The following is a 13,700-nucleotide window of genomic DNA, read 5'->3' as shown; positions in this document are numbered from 1 at the left end:
CATCTGAAAAGTGAGGAGGTGGATGTGAGCTTCCTTCCTGCTCCAAAGTTAGATCATTTCTGATTCTTTCAATTGCAAGTAAAAGAGACTAAATAGCAGTGGCTTCAGCACCAAAAGGAATTTATTGGGAGGACTCTGGATGTCTCATGGACTCCAAGGAAGACCCAAACTCAAAGCCATAGAAAGGGGTTTGCCCTGGAGACCCCAGTAATGGGAGATTGTGGTGCTGCCTTCTCATCCATGTGACTCAGCTCCAGTGGTTTGTTGGCAGTGGATCTCCCAGTCTGCCATTTCGGTTTCTCAGAAGAGAGCATCTGATGGGTCCAGCTGTATTCTCCTCCAGGCTAGTCAGCTCTGCCCCAGGAGACAGGATCCTTCGGCACAAATAAGGCAGCTGAGAGGTGGGGTGGCCAGAGAGATGGATCATGCCTTAAGTGTCCACTCCGGGTATCAATGATATTTATAAAACTCAACCCAAAAAGTTTTATCATAAAGCGAGTGCATAATCAGGGAGGCAAAGCAGAGCAATTATTCCTGTGGGATAGAGTAAATCAGGGATGGCTTCCTGTAGAAAGATGCTCCTTTTTTTTCACATGGTCCTATATATGTGGCCTGTCTAAAAGACCAACAGCACTCACTTCTTCACAAGTCACCCTAATTCTTGCCACTTTTGAGTTCCCTGCCAAGGCCTGGCATCTCATCCGGTGGTCTCTAAGTCTCTGACTGTAGATACATTCCTTGTGTCTGGTGTGACCTAAAGCCTGTTTCCCCTATGAAACACAGACCTTGGTGTATCTGCCTCAGTTTTCTTATCCACCATGCAGGAGAATCATTTCTTCAACATTTCAGTGTTGAAGAGCACTGGACGGGGTTAAAGGAGACAATGTAATTAAGCAGTGTCTGCTGCCCAGCAGGCCGTTGCTAGACAGTGGCGAACTCCTGATGGAAGTCTCCAGGAGCCTGCAAAGGGCTCGCCTCTCCAGCACAGTGTCAGGGTCTGTAGGTCCAACGCTGGCCCTTGTGAGAAGAGCAAGGGAATGCACGAGGGGAGCAAAAAGTCAAAAGTGCATTCACACTAAGTGCTCCTTACACTCAATGGGCATGGAAAACAGTGAACAGCTCTGGAAAATGCTTCAGCAGAAGCTCATCAAGCTGACCTGGCTATTCCATCCTCAAACGACGCTGCATCCGCTCCTCGTGTGTGAAGGTACAGGAGTGCTCGTAAGGGCCCCAAAGTGGAAATGACCCAGATGGCCATGAACCTGGGATTCATGGATGGCCCTCGGAGGCCTTTGCACCTGTATTGTATTTACAATTTTTGTTTTTGTGCCTTCTTGGAGGTGAGAGTTCATAGCTTCCATCACTTTCAAAAGGGGTCCGGAGATGCTATAATCAGTTAAGGTTCAGAATTAGTGCTCTATATTTAGGTCAGAGGTATGGTTTGGATGTGTGTCTCCTCCAAATCGCATGTTGAAGTGTAACCCCCAGTGTTGGAGATGGGGCCTGGTGGGAGGTGTTAGGGGCACAGGGGCAGATCCCTCGTGAATGGCTTGGTGCCCTCCTCGTGGCAATGAGTGAGTTATCACTCTCTGAGTTCATGCAAGATCCAGCTGTTTAAAAAGGAGCCGGCCCCACCCCTTGCTCCCTCCCTCACCTTGTGACACACCTGCTCCCACTTCACCTTCTGCCATCAGTGAAAGCTCCCTGGGGCCTCCCCAGAAGCCCAGCAAATGCTGGCGCCATGCTTCCTGGACAGCCTGCAAAACCATGAGCCAGGTAAACCTCTTTTCTTTATAAGTTATCCAGCCTCAGGTATTTCTTTCTTTCTCTTTCTTTCTTTCTTTCATTTTTTTTTTTTTTTGACAGTCTTACTCTGTCATCCAGACTAAAGTACAGTAGCATGATCATGGCTCACTGCAGCCTCAACCTCCCGGGTTTAAGTGATCCTCCTGTTTCAGCCCCCTGAGTAGCTGGGACCACAGGCATGTGCCACATGCCCAGCTAATTTTTAAAATTTTCAGTAGAGGTGGGATCTCACTTTGTTGCCCAGTCTGGTCTCAAAATCCTGGCCTAAAGTGATCCTTATACCTCAGCCTCCCAAAGTGCTGGGATTACAGGTGTGAGTCAAAACAGACGAACATTCAGTAATAGTAACTAATAAGAGAGAATTTTGATTCATCATTCTACTATATTCCAGGCTCGATGATCCCTTTTTACATGCGAAGAAACTGAGGCTCTGAGTGCTAAGTGACTTGCCCAAGGTTCCAGTTAGAAAGTCAGAGTCGTCTCAGAGGCTGTCTTGGGGCTTTCTCCCAGAATGGGGAGGAGCTGCTGAGGGTCCTGGTCTGCAGCTTTCTGGAAGTCCTGGGCCTCTCCAGGCTCAGAGTGAAGACAGGTGAGGGTGGGGCCAGATGGACCTGGGGCACGGGTGCAGAAGCTCCAGATTGGGGCACAAGCTCTGAGGCGTGGCCTCCTTTCTTTCCTGTAGGGCTGGCAGAGAAGGGGCTGAACAAGGGAACCGAGCAGGCCCCTCCTTGGGCCCTGAGAAAGCCAGAGGAAGTGCAGCTTCCTGCAGCCCCTGCTCTGGCCTGCAGGTGGCCCTGGGGCTGAGGGTGCGTCTGGGGGCTCCTTGGCAGTGGTAGGCTGGGGACAGTGCCTGGGAGGCTGGGAGGAGGGAGAGAACACAGAGAGGAGTCAGGGCAAGTGTGGGCTCAAACTGGAGAAATGAGTGTGTGTGTCCTGAGGGGCCAAACCTGCAGCACTCTACAGGGTGGGGGAGGCCATGAGGCACACATGCTTAAGAAAACGACCTGGGGGTCAGGGCTGGCCCCAAGCATGTGCTGAGTAGTGCTTGGAGAGAACTTGTAGTGGGGTGGGGCCCATGACAGGGTGTGGAAGGGTTGAAGGCCAGGAAGTGATCTTTCCTCAGCCCTCAGCATCAGCCCCACCCTCCCTGGAGGACCGGGTCCTCTGGAGGGCAGGATGTTGTCTGGCCTGGAGTAGGGGCTGCTGGGCTGCTCACTTGCCAGCGACTGGGAAGTGTGCGTCTCTGTCCCTCAGGCTGCACTCACCGGCTCAGGCTCTCAGACAGAGGGGGTGTGCCAGGAGGAGGACAGAGAGGAGTGCAGGGTGCCCTGGGGCCAGGCTTCGAAGGGAGCCCAATTCAAGATCTCTGGGGAAGCTGAGAGCCTTTTCTGCCCTGGGTCCACCCTTTCCCGGCACTTTCACTGCCTCCTGTCCATAGATCTCCTGTCCGTCAGTCAGCAGGCTGAGTCAGAGATGCCCTGGGGCTGGGGGCCGCCTGCCAAAGGCTTGACTCACAGAGTGGCTGACTGGTTTCCCCAGCCTCTGCCCCTCCCTGTCACAACACGCTGAGGGGCTGCGGCTGGAGGAGCACTCAGAATCTCACTCCTGGGCGGATCTTCCCTGAGGGCAAGGGGCGCGGGCCTCTGTCCTGGACACACCAGCCCCGGCACCTGGGCTTCAAACCACGGGCAAGGCCCTCTGCTCTGGTCTTCTCCCCAGCCCGAGCTGGCTCAGGCCCACTTGCTGACTGAATGAGTCGCTCCCCTCAATGCTGGCTCAGAGCCATCCCCGGCCCTCCCATCCCAGGCGGGACCTCGCAGGTACCTGCTTCCTCAATTCACAGGAAGGTTGGACATGCTGTGCTGATTTTTGTGCTGTGGCTCAAAGAGGCGTTTCCAAACAGCTCACTGAGTCCCACCGTTAGTTCTGGTTTGGCATTTTATTCCAATAAGAAATAACACAAACCTTCAAGCTAAAGAGCCGAAACGCTGTGCAATGCGCAGAAAGCAGGGCGCGGGCAGTCTCAGCCAGCGAAGCATCTGGGCAGGGAGCGAGGGCTTGGAGTCTGTGCGATGGAGTGGGCTCTTCAGAGAAAGTTGCATTCCTGAGACAGGGGCTGGGGTCTCCCTGAGGAGGCCAGGCAGCCTTGCTCCAGGGCAACCCACTCTCCTGGGAATGGGGGATGCCCCAGCAGCCAATTCTGGGCCTCTGCATCTGAGCTGTCCAACAGCCAGTCCAGGACCCATCACGGTGTTGGCCCAGGGCTGCAGAGCCACAGGTGCTGTGTGGAGGATTGAGGAGGGTGAGGCTGGGGGATACAGTGACAGCTATGGAGAGCAAAGGCCTGGGCTCTTGCAGTCAGTAAAGACAAGGAACTGGAAACAAGTCCCCACTGCCTCAGAGCCGCTGAGTCCATCAGGGGCTCCCGCTTCAGGCAGTGCCAGGCCCTGGTTTCAAATGGGACCCCCCCAGCTGCTCGCTCTGGCTTTATCTCTTGGTTCTCGAATGTCTCTGTCTGGCTCCATTCTGAGTGGGGAGGACACTGGTGGGCCACGAGCTGCCCTGTCCGTGCAGCCCTGGTGGAAGGGGGACTTCTCTCTCTGGTCCTCATGCAACCCCATGGAAGAATGATTGGCTGTGGGTGGGGAGAGGCAACTTGATTAGCTGGTGGGGCCATGTGCTTGCTCTGTCAGGTAGGGGTGGGGACATGTGACTGTCAGCCTCACCATGAGGGCCTGAGAGAGGGGGGCTTCCCAGATGGCTGGGAGGGTTGGGGAGCCTCCACCAGCCCAGCCTGGGATGCTGGGCCTGCCGATCTGGAGGGCATTTGCAGCTCTGGCTGTGGTTCTGGCCCTTTCTAACTGCATGCCTGAGGAAGCCCTGGTTCCTGGTGAGCCTCATTCCCATGCCAGCCGTCCTCCCAGGGATTTAGAAGTTGAGGGTCATAACAGACCTGAGGGGACTTAGGTGGGGGACTAGCAGAACTGGTGTCTCAGTAACAAAGATTCAGTGCAACCTCGGGCAGACAATCTCCCACAGGGAAACGTCTTTTCACCTCCTGTCAAGCAAACAAAAACGTGACCCGGCTGCACACACTCACTGGGCTTCCAGGGCATTTGATTAGCGGGAAATTCCAGAGACGGGAAGCTGGGCTGTGTGAGCCTTCATTGCTGGTCTCATTAGGGCAGCACGCAGGGACCCAGCAGGGCCAGACGTCAGAGCCTGGAAGAGGGACTGAGGCTGTGGGGCTCTTAGGCTGTGTGGATAGGAAAGCACCTGTCCCTTGCCTCCGATGGGGCCAGGCTGCTGCAGCTCTCAGCATGGGAGACCTGCTCCATCCCTGCTACCTTATTCCAGGACTGCTTGCCCTGGTCCTCAGGCCTCAGCACTAGGCTGAGGCTGGTTTTGGGGGACCCCTGCAGGAGGCTGGCTTTTTCTCTGAGACGCCAGGTCACCTGGGATCAATTCGGGGCAACTTAACCCCTAACTCCCACCTCCCTCTCTTGGCCCAGCCATAAACCACCCAATCCTGGATGAACCATCTTACCCCATCAGTTGCAAGGATGATGGAGCAGGGTAGATGGCACAGAGCACCCAGTATTCCCAGACCTGGGGTTCATCAGCTCATTGGCTGGAGTCAACCCAGCATAGCTGCTGGGGAAGGACATAGGCCTGGTGGCCGAACACTCCTAAGCTTTGTCTACAGACTGGACATTCAGCCACTGGGGAGTGTCTAACCGTCACACTTAACTCCTACATCCAGCAAGAGGGTCCCTCCCAGGGGAGTGGACATAGCACGCAGCCAGAAATCTGGCTCCACCCGAGCTCCACAGATTTCCCCATTCGCTGCTGGTCTGCTTCTGCGCTCAGCCTGCCCGCAGGCTTTCGGATCGAAACTCTTGAGTCTCGCCTCTCCCCAGTCCACTCTTGATTCCAGCTGCGCCTTGCAGGCCTATGCCAGAAACGGGCCGGAAGAGCCTCTGTGAGCTCACAGGACTGTGAGGCCAGGGGGACACTCCCTGTTCCCACCCCAGTTCACGTGTGCTCCCAAACCCAGCCTCAGCGGGTGACTTTTCTCAGCACCTGTGGTCCGTGTCTCTGTGCTGGGGATTTTGGCCTTGAGCTGAACTTCCTCAGTGCTCTTTGATTACGTGCCGTGAGTGGCCCTGCTTTCTCAAGGGGAGCGCCGTCTCTTTATGCTCCTAGGGGACCCTTGCACTCCGTGAATGCGTAACAACAGGGACTGTGGGGTTAAAATGGATGTGAACTTCGCTTGGTCCAAACATCCCACTGAACAGATGAAGCGACTGAGGCCCGGAAAGTAAAAGTGGCCTCCTCATGGCTAACGGCTTGTTTCGTAGAGTCTGGTTTTCTTGGCTCCCAGGCCGCTGTCTGCTCACTCACCCGTGAGTGCTGAGTCAGTGAATGCATCTCACCCTCTGAAACCAGCTACTCCAACGATGTAGATACAATTCTCAGACCTTACACAGCTCAGAATGGGCCCTGTCCTTGCATTTGTCCTTACAAATGATATATTCCTCACTCCAAGGAGTTCATGCACAAGAATGAATTTACTGCCTGGTGTTCAAGGCGGTCCAGGTAGGAGCTGACCACGGGCCCAAGAGATGCCAATCTGGCTGGTCACAGGGGCTTCTGGAGACTGAGGACCCTGGAAGAACTGGTTAAGGTGGCTCTTCGAGGGCAGGGGTGGGATTTTCTGGCACAGGGAGTGACTGTTGCTTGAGACTCAAAGAGGGAGAAGAGGGAGAACCAACATCTAGCCTAGAGGACACAGGCATTGTGGAGATCTGATCTGAAAGCTGGTTAGGATCTATTTTTTCAATTTGTTACATTGTGTGTGTATTTCACTTTGTTACATTGTATGTGTGCAGGTTAAGGAGTAACAATGAAGCAAATACCCTGCTTTTTCTTCTGTTTCAATATCCAGTGAAGCAATTTCTCAGGATGAGAAAATTAACTCTGCCAGGGCTTGCACCTGCCCAGGACAGCTCTCTTTGGTTGCGTCCTCCCCACTTCCGAGGTCCCCCAATTTCGAGTTTATCACTAGGCTTCCCACCTTGGAATACAGCCCTAAGCAAAAGAATATTTCATGTTGCCTGCTATTTTATTTTATCTAATTTCTGTAGGACAGAGTCTTGCTGTGTTGCCGAGGCTGGTCTCGAACTCCTGGGCTCAAGGGCCTCAGCTTCCCAAAGTGCCGGAACTCCTGCCATTTTATAAATGGAATCATTTTTCTTTCACTTGCTTCTGCACCACGTTGTGAGTGTTGAGATTCCTCCATGTTGACATGTGGAGTTACGGTTCGTTTTTTCACTACTGTATAATAACCCACCATCTATAATAAACACACTTGGATTTATCTATCCATTCTACAGTCAATGAATATTTGGTTGTCTTCAGTTTTTTTTCTACCATAAACAGTGCTGCTGTGAGCATTCTTATCTCTTGATGAACAAATTCCAGTTTCTTTAGAAGGAGCTTGGAGGATGTGTATATGTTCAGCTGTAAAAGATGATGCCAAATAGTGCCTCAAGTGTGTTCTTCCTGTTTGGTTACTGCTCCTGACGGTGCCCCTAATGCTCCAGTCAAGAACATAATCTAAACTATGTGGTCTGGAGAGTTAGTTGGATGATGGGCTTCAGCAAAGGAAAGGGGCATTTGGCTCTCAAATGTGCTACACAATGAAATCCCTGTGGCCTGTGGGAGCCCCCAGGAGAAGCATTGCAGGTGCCAGGGGAGGTCTGTGCAAGCAAGAAAGTGCATACGTACGGTGGCCCCATGGCTGGCAGAGGAAGGGCTAGTGGAGCTGGGGAGCCCACTGGCTCCAGTGATCACTCACTTCTAGATAGAGCAGGGACATTCAAATACCCCCGTACAGAAAACCCTTCCACACGGTGATGAGACACCCCACACCAGGCTTATTAAGCCATAGAAGCCTCTGCTCACCATGAGCCTCACAGACCCCAGTTGGGGAAAACAAAGCTAACATAGCATAGCTCAACTTTTGTCTTCTTCATCCTCTGGGAATGAAAGGTTTGAACAGAAACCTGCACAAGTTCTGACAGAACCAATGTCAAATCCCAATACTGGACAAACAGAAGTAAAAGAACATTTATTGAAAAGGCCAATGAGTTAAAAAGAAGGAGATGGTATCAGTTATCTATTGCCACCTAACAAATTATCTCAAAATTTGGTGGCCTACAGCAATAATAAACACCATGTTCTCTCACAATATTAGTGGGTCAGGAATTTGGGAGAGGCTTGGTGGTCCTGGCCCAGGACTCTCATTGGGTTGCAGTCTTCTGACCTGTTGGCTGGGGCTGCGGTCATCCGAAGGCTCTATGGGTTGGGAGGACCCGCTTCCAAGGTGGTTCACTCACACAGCTGGAACGTGGTGCTGGCCTTTGGCAGGAGAATTTACTTCCTTCCCAGGTGGATCCCTCCACAGGGCTGCTTTAATGTCCTCATGACATGGTGGTGGGCTTTCCGGGGAGAGATTCGAGAGCACAAAGATGAAGCTGCAATGTCTTCTGTGACCTCCCAGCATCAAAGGTCATGCACCCTTACTTCTACCTAATGGTGAGACTCTTGGTCTCACAGATCAGCCCTGGTTCACTGAGAGAGGGCAACACAGAAGGGCAGGAATAGCAGGAAGGTGGGAATTTGCAGGGACATCTGAGAGGCTGGCTCTGCAAGGACAAATCCAAGGAAACTAAACAGATGTATTCCCCTCTGGAAAAGAGTTACTGCAAGAAACCAGAGAAAACAGAACGAAAGGAAATACAATGTAATACCTGTCTTTAGAGTTTTTATAAGATTAATTGCACCTGTGAGAAGAAACAAATCTCAACTGCATTTTTTTTTGGTAAAGGAAAGGGTTAAAATATGAAAAATCACTATTATAAAATTTAAAAAGTGTAAGCCATGAATAACATAAAATCAAATGAAATTAGGAAAGTAGCTTGAGAATTTCTGAGAGATATCAGAAGAAAATGCTGATGAGATGAGGGAAAACATAAAAGGCAGGTTAGGAAGAAGAAGAGAACAAAGAAAATGGAGAAAAAGATTCACTCATCCATTCTTTGCTTATTCATTCATTCAACATTTATTTAGGGAGCTTATTTTGAGTCAATGGAGCTTTTATAGTCTCATGTAAAGTCTCTAGTTTACATTTTCATTTGATTATTTTTTATAATCTACTATATCCATACTCAAAGAAATAATAGAAGAAAATTTCTCTGATGTGAAGGAAGATGTCAGCCATCAGATGTAAGTGGCAACATTCATATGAAAGGACTCATGTATGCTTAATAAAATCTCAAGGCTTAAGGATAAAGGAAAACCATTTTCAGTATCTAGGCAGGAAAGAAACAGAGAGAGAAAAAAATCAGGTCATCCCAGGCTTCACTTGTGCAACTTTAAATTTCAGAAAACAATGAAGCAATGTCTGCTGAATTTTTGAGTGACAACAATTGTGAAGAAGAATTCTATACATAGCTATGATGTCACTCATATGTAGGTCAAGAAAGAGGCATTTTCAGACATGTAGGAGCTCATGTAATTCTGCTTTAAAAACAATGCCCCAAAAGATCCACCAATCATCCAAGAAATGAGTCAAAATCAAGAACCAGAGAATGAAAGAAGAGATACAAAAGAAACAGCCATGAGTAACTCAGCCAGGAAGGAACAGTTAACGTCTAAATCATCGTTTGGAATATGGCTATAAAGCCAAATGCAAACACACAAAATAATTCTTGAAGGAAAAGAATATAAATCCAAAATAAATAATTATTCTGATGAAACTTTAAGGTGAGGAAAAGACAGGCAAAGAAAGAGAGAAAGAAAAATGTCCTAAATTTCTCATCTTACTTCAGTACAGTTATAGATATTATTTAATTATTAAAATTGTAGAATTTTTTGCTTTAAATATTTTGTTTTATTCTACAGGTATATACAACTTTCAAATTATTACAGAAAAATACACCAAAATATTTATGCAATTAAGTAAATTCAGAAAAAGAAACAGGAAGGAAATATAAAAACAAAGCACAAAATAATATTACAGAAACAATGCTAAACATACAAGTTTCACAATAAATATCAACATATGAGGTTCTGCTGTGAACAGATGAAAACTTTTAGATTATGTAAAAAAATCAAAGTATATACTCTTTCAGAAACATACAGTGGAAACATGAAAAACAGAGAAGTGGGAAAATATTATACTCAAAATGCAAACAAAAAGAAAGCAGAAATACATAGTAGTAGTACATGAGAAGTGCAAATAAGACAGTGCTATTTTATATTGATCAAAATGACAATCCACAATAAAGATACTTCATAAACTTTTATGAACCAAATAACATCTCATTAAAAAATAGAAAGCAAAAGCTATTATATTAAAAAAAATTCATGAATCCATGTGGAGATTTTAAACATATGGATCTCCGTATTTGACAGGTCAAGGTGTCTAAAAAAAGAACTAGAAAAATCAAATCATGTAGACATAAAAGCAAAAGTGAAAAGTGGAGACCATGAGGTTCCACCTGAACAGGACAGAATCACCTTCCAAACCTGTTCTGCTCCCTCCAGATCCTCAGCCTAGTCTGAGATTTTGCTCTGGGATTAAAGTGAGCTCTCACCTTAGGGCTTTTGTACCAGCTTTCCCTCAGTTTCAAACCACCTACCCTCTGCCCTCACCCCATGTTTACCTGACTCACCTGCACTTCATTCTCCTGCTTGAAAGTCACATCCTCAAAGAGGCCCTCCCTCCCTCTCTCCTGGTGGGATTTTCCCTGCCGGCTCATCCCCGCTTCAGGCCACCACGATTTCCTTGTCCTGCTTTATTTATTTTTGCATATAATCATCACTCCTGGACATTATATTATATAAGCATTTGGTTTGTTCACCTTTATATTCCTCAGTACTAGGGGGATTGCTTGGCATACAGGAGGTGCTCAGCAGTATAATTTATGAATGAATGAAATTTTAAAGACACAACATTTAAAAATTCTGCAAGTTCTTTGTGTTGCTCTAGATCAGTGGTTCTTGATGAGGGTGATTGTATCCCCAGGGGACATTAGGCAATGTTGAGACATTGTTGATTGGGAAGAGGGAACTTTGCTTCCAGCAGCTAGTGGGTAGAAACTGGGATGTGGTTAAACAACCTCCAACGCACGGGGCAGCCCTCATAGCAAAGAATTATCCAGCCCCAAATACAGGGGGAAATAGCGGGGAAATTCTGCTGTAGAGCCATTATTGCCTAAGTTGTTTAAGAAGATACCTTCTTAGGATTTTAAACATTCTAAATAGGTAATAAGATGTAAAAAATCTAAGTTTTAAGTGGTTGCCTGGGGACTGGGGGGTAGGGAGCGGGGCAAGAATAGGGGAAGTGCCAGATTGTTAGGTCAGTGAAACTGACCAGAATGATGCTCTGATGGTGGATACATGCTGTGATACAGTTGACCCTAGAAAAACATGAGTTTAAACTTAGAGGATCCACTTACACATGGCTTTTTTTTTCAAGCGGGGCAGATAGAGAATACAGTATTCTAGGAGGGTCCACTTTTCGTATAAGTGGGTTCTGCAGGGCCAACTGCAGGACTTGAGTATGTGTGGGTTTGGTGTGTGGCAGGCAGTCCTGGAACCAATCCCCCACATATACCAAAAGACAACTGTACATTTGTCAAACCCATAGAATATCCCACACCGAGAGCGACCCCTAAGTAAGCTGCAGACACTGGGTGATGGGTCAGCGCAGGTTCATCAGCTGTAACAAATGTACCAGTGGGAGGGGGATGTTAGTAATGGGGGAGGCTGTGCCTGTGTTGGGGTAGGGGCTCTATGGGAACGCTGTGCTTTCCATTTAATTTTGCTGGGTACCTAAAACTGCTCTAATAAATAAAGTCCAGAAAAAAAAAAATCAGAGTTTTACCAAGGCACGTCGGTTCTAGTTCTCAGATGCTCTAAGTGTGGTGCTTGAATCAGAAGCCTCAACATCACTAGGAGCGATGCAGCCTCTCAAGCCCATGCCAGACCTGCTGTGCAAGAACCCGAAGCTCAGTAGCCTCCCAGGCACTTCATAAACATGTTGAAGTCTGAGGACACTGGTCTCATTCTTGGCTGCTCATTAGAATCACCTAGAGGAGGCTTTAAAATCCCACTGCCCAGGCCACACCCCAGACCAATTAAAGGAGAATCTGGGGGCTGAGACCCAGACATCACTATTTTCAAAAACACCCCAGGTGATTTCAATGTGCACCCAAAGTTGTGAACCACTGTTTGACACCATATGCCAAAGTCACAAAAGAGTTAGAAAGAAAAACAAACCAAAACAACAGCAGCAGCAGCAGCAACAACAACAACAACAACAAAACCCTCTGGTTTTCTGACTCTTGGGCCCTCACTCACATCAAGGGTCTGAACACCTGTGAGAGACTCTGGGAGGGGGAGTTTCTTCACAGAGCCTCAGTGTCCTTCTCACCCGGTGTCCATCGAGAAGGCCTTGGGAGATCTTGACGGACATGAGAGCTTGAGGGACACAGTGCGCTGGGGTCTGACACCTGCCTGCAGGGAGGCTGGGAAGCAGGGCCGAGGGACACTGGCCACTGGCGGAGAGAGATCTGCTTCCTCCGAAGGCCAGTGTGGACGTGCCCATTTGTCATGGACCAGAGAGAGGTGTGCGGAGTGACAACTCATCAACTGGACTAGAGCTGTTGAAAGTCCTGCCCAGGCGACCTTCTGAAATGGCTCAGGGACCTGCCAGTGACAGGCAGGCAGCGTGGAAACGCGAAGGGCACTAGAGGTCACTGCCGCTCCCCCTTCATAGCAAGCGCGTCAGGTGCTCCCTGCGTGGCCTCTGAGGATGCTACAAATATGTGCCACAAGGAAGTCACAAGGCCGTCTTAGCTCAGTCCCCGGCAGGTGGAACGTGCCTGTCTCCTTATGTCTCCTCCTGCCCCCTCACTCAGGCCCCAGCCCTGGAGGGTCAGATGCCACAGCTATTGGGCTGGGGGAGGCAGAGAGGTGCCAGGCAATGCAAGGGGGAAACAGAGGCACGCAGAGGCCCCTGCCCCAGTTGTCCCCTGTACCACTCCACTGTAAGCAGCTTAGATAGGGGAGAACATCGAAACCAGGTTGGAGGATTTTATTGTCACTTGGGACTGGAATAGTTTTAATTACTGAACTGAATTAGTATTTGGCACTTCAAACAATTTTTATTATCTAGAAGTGAGATTTAAAAAGCAATGCCTTGGCCGGGCACGGCGGCTCATGCCTGTAATCCCAGCACTTTGGGAGGCCGAGGCGGGTGGATCACTTGAGGTCAGGAGTTCGAGACCAGCCTGACCAACATGGCAAAATCCTGTCTCTACTAAAAATACAAACATTAGCCAGACACAGTGGCACCCGCCTGTAATCCCAACTACTTGGGAGGCTGAGGCAGGAGAATCGCTTGAACCCAGGAGACGGAGGTTGCAGTGAGCCAAGATCATACCACTGAACTCCAGCCTGGGTGACAGAGCAAGACTCTGTCTCACACACACACACACACACACACACACACAAGCAGTGGCCCAGTTTTCAACCCAGGGGTTGAGGACTAACATCTGAATGAAATTTAAAGGGAAGGTGGCGGGTGTTGTGGGTTGAATGTGTTCTTCCAAAACTCAGGTTGAAACTTAATCCCCAATGCAATAGCATTAGGAGGTGGCTAGGTCATGAGGGCCCTGCCCTCGTGGTTGGGGCCCAGCCCTTCTAGAAGGGCTGGAGAGGGGCTGCCAGTCCCTGTTCCCTTCTGTGTCCCCCCTCATGTGAGGACACAGCAATAAGCTGCCATCTCTGAAGTATCACATCATGGAGATTTTCTGTCTTTC

The 13,700-nt window shown here is 49.1% G+C and overlaps 1 long non-coding RNA gene across 1 annotated transcript; it reads right to left on the bottom strand.

The window, feature by feature from the left end:
• Nucleotides 1-3,726: 3,726 nt before the first annotated feature.
• On the bottom strand, nucleotides 3,727-8,454 carry LOC103877055. The gene is made up of 2 exons (XR_636600.3): nucleotides 5,354-8,454; nucleotides 3,727-4,441 (listed from the first exon to the last, which is right to left on the bottom strand). It is a non-coding gene; the product is annotated as an uncharacterized LOC103877055 (long non-coding RNA).
• Nucleotides 8,455-13,700: the final 5,246 nt, after the last annotated feature.

Source organism: Papio anubis, chromosome 14 (genome assembly GCF_008728515.1).
Source record: "Papio anubis isolate 15944 chromosome 14, Panubis1.0, whole genome shotgun sequence".
NCBI lineage: Eukaryota > Metazoa > Chordata > Mammalia > Primates > Cercopithecidae > Papio > Papio anubis.
This window is presented reverse-complemented; position numbering and strand designations above follow the sequence as displayed.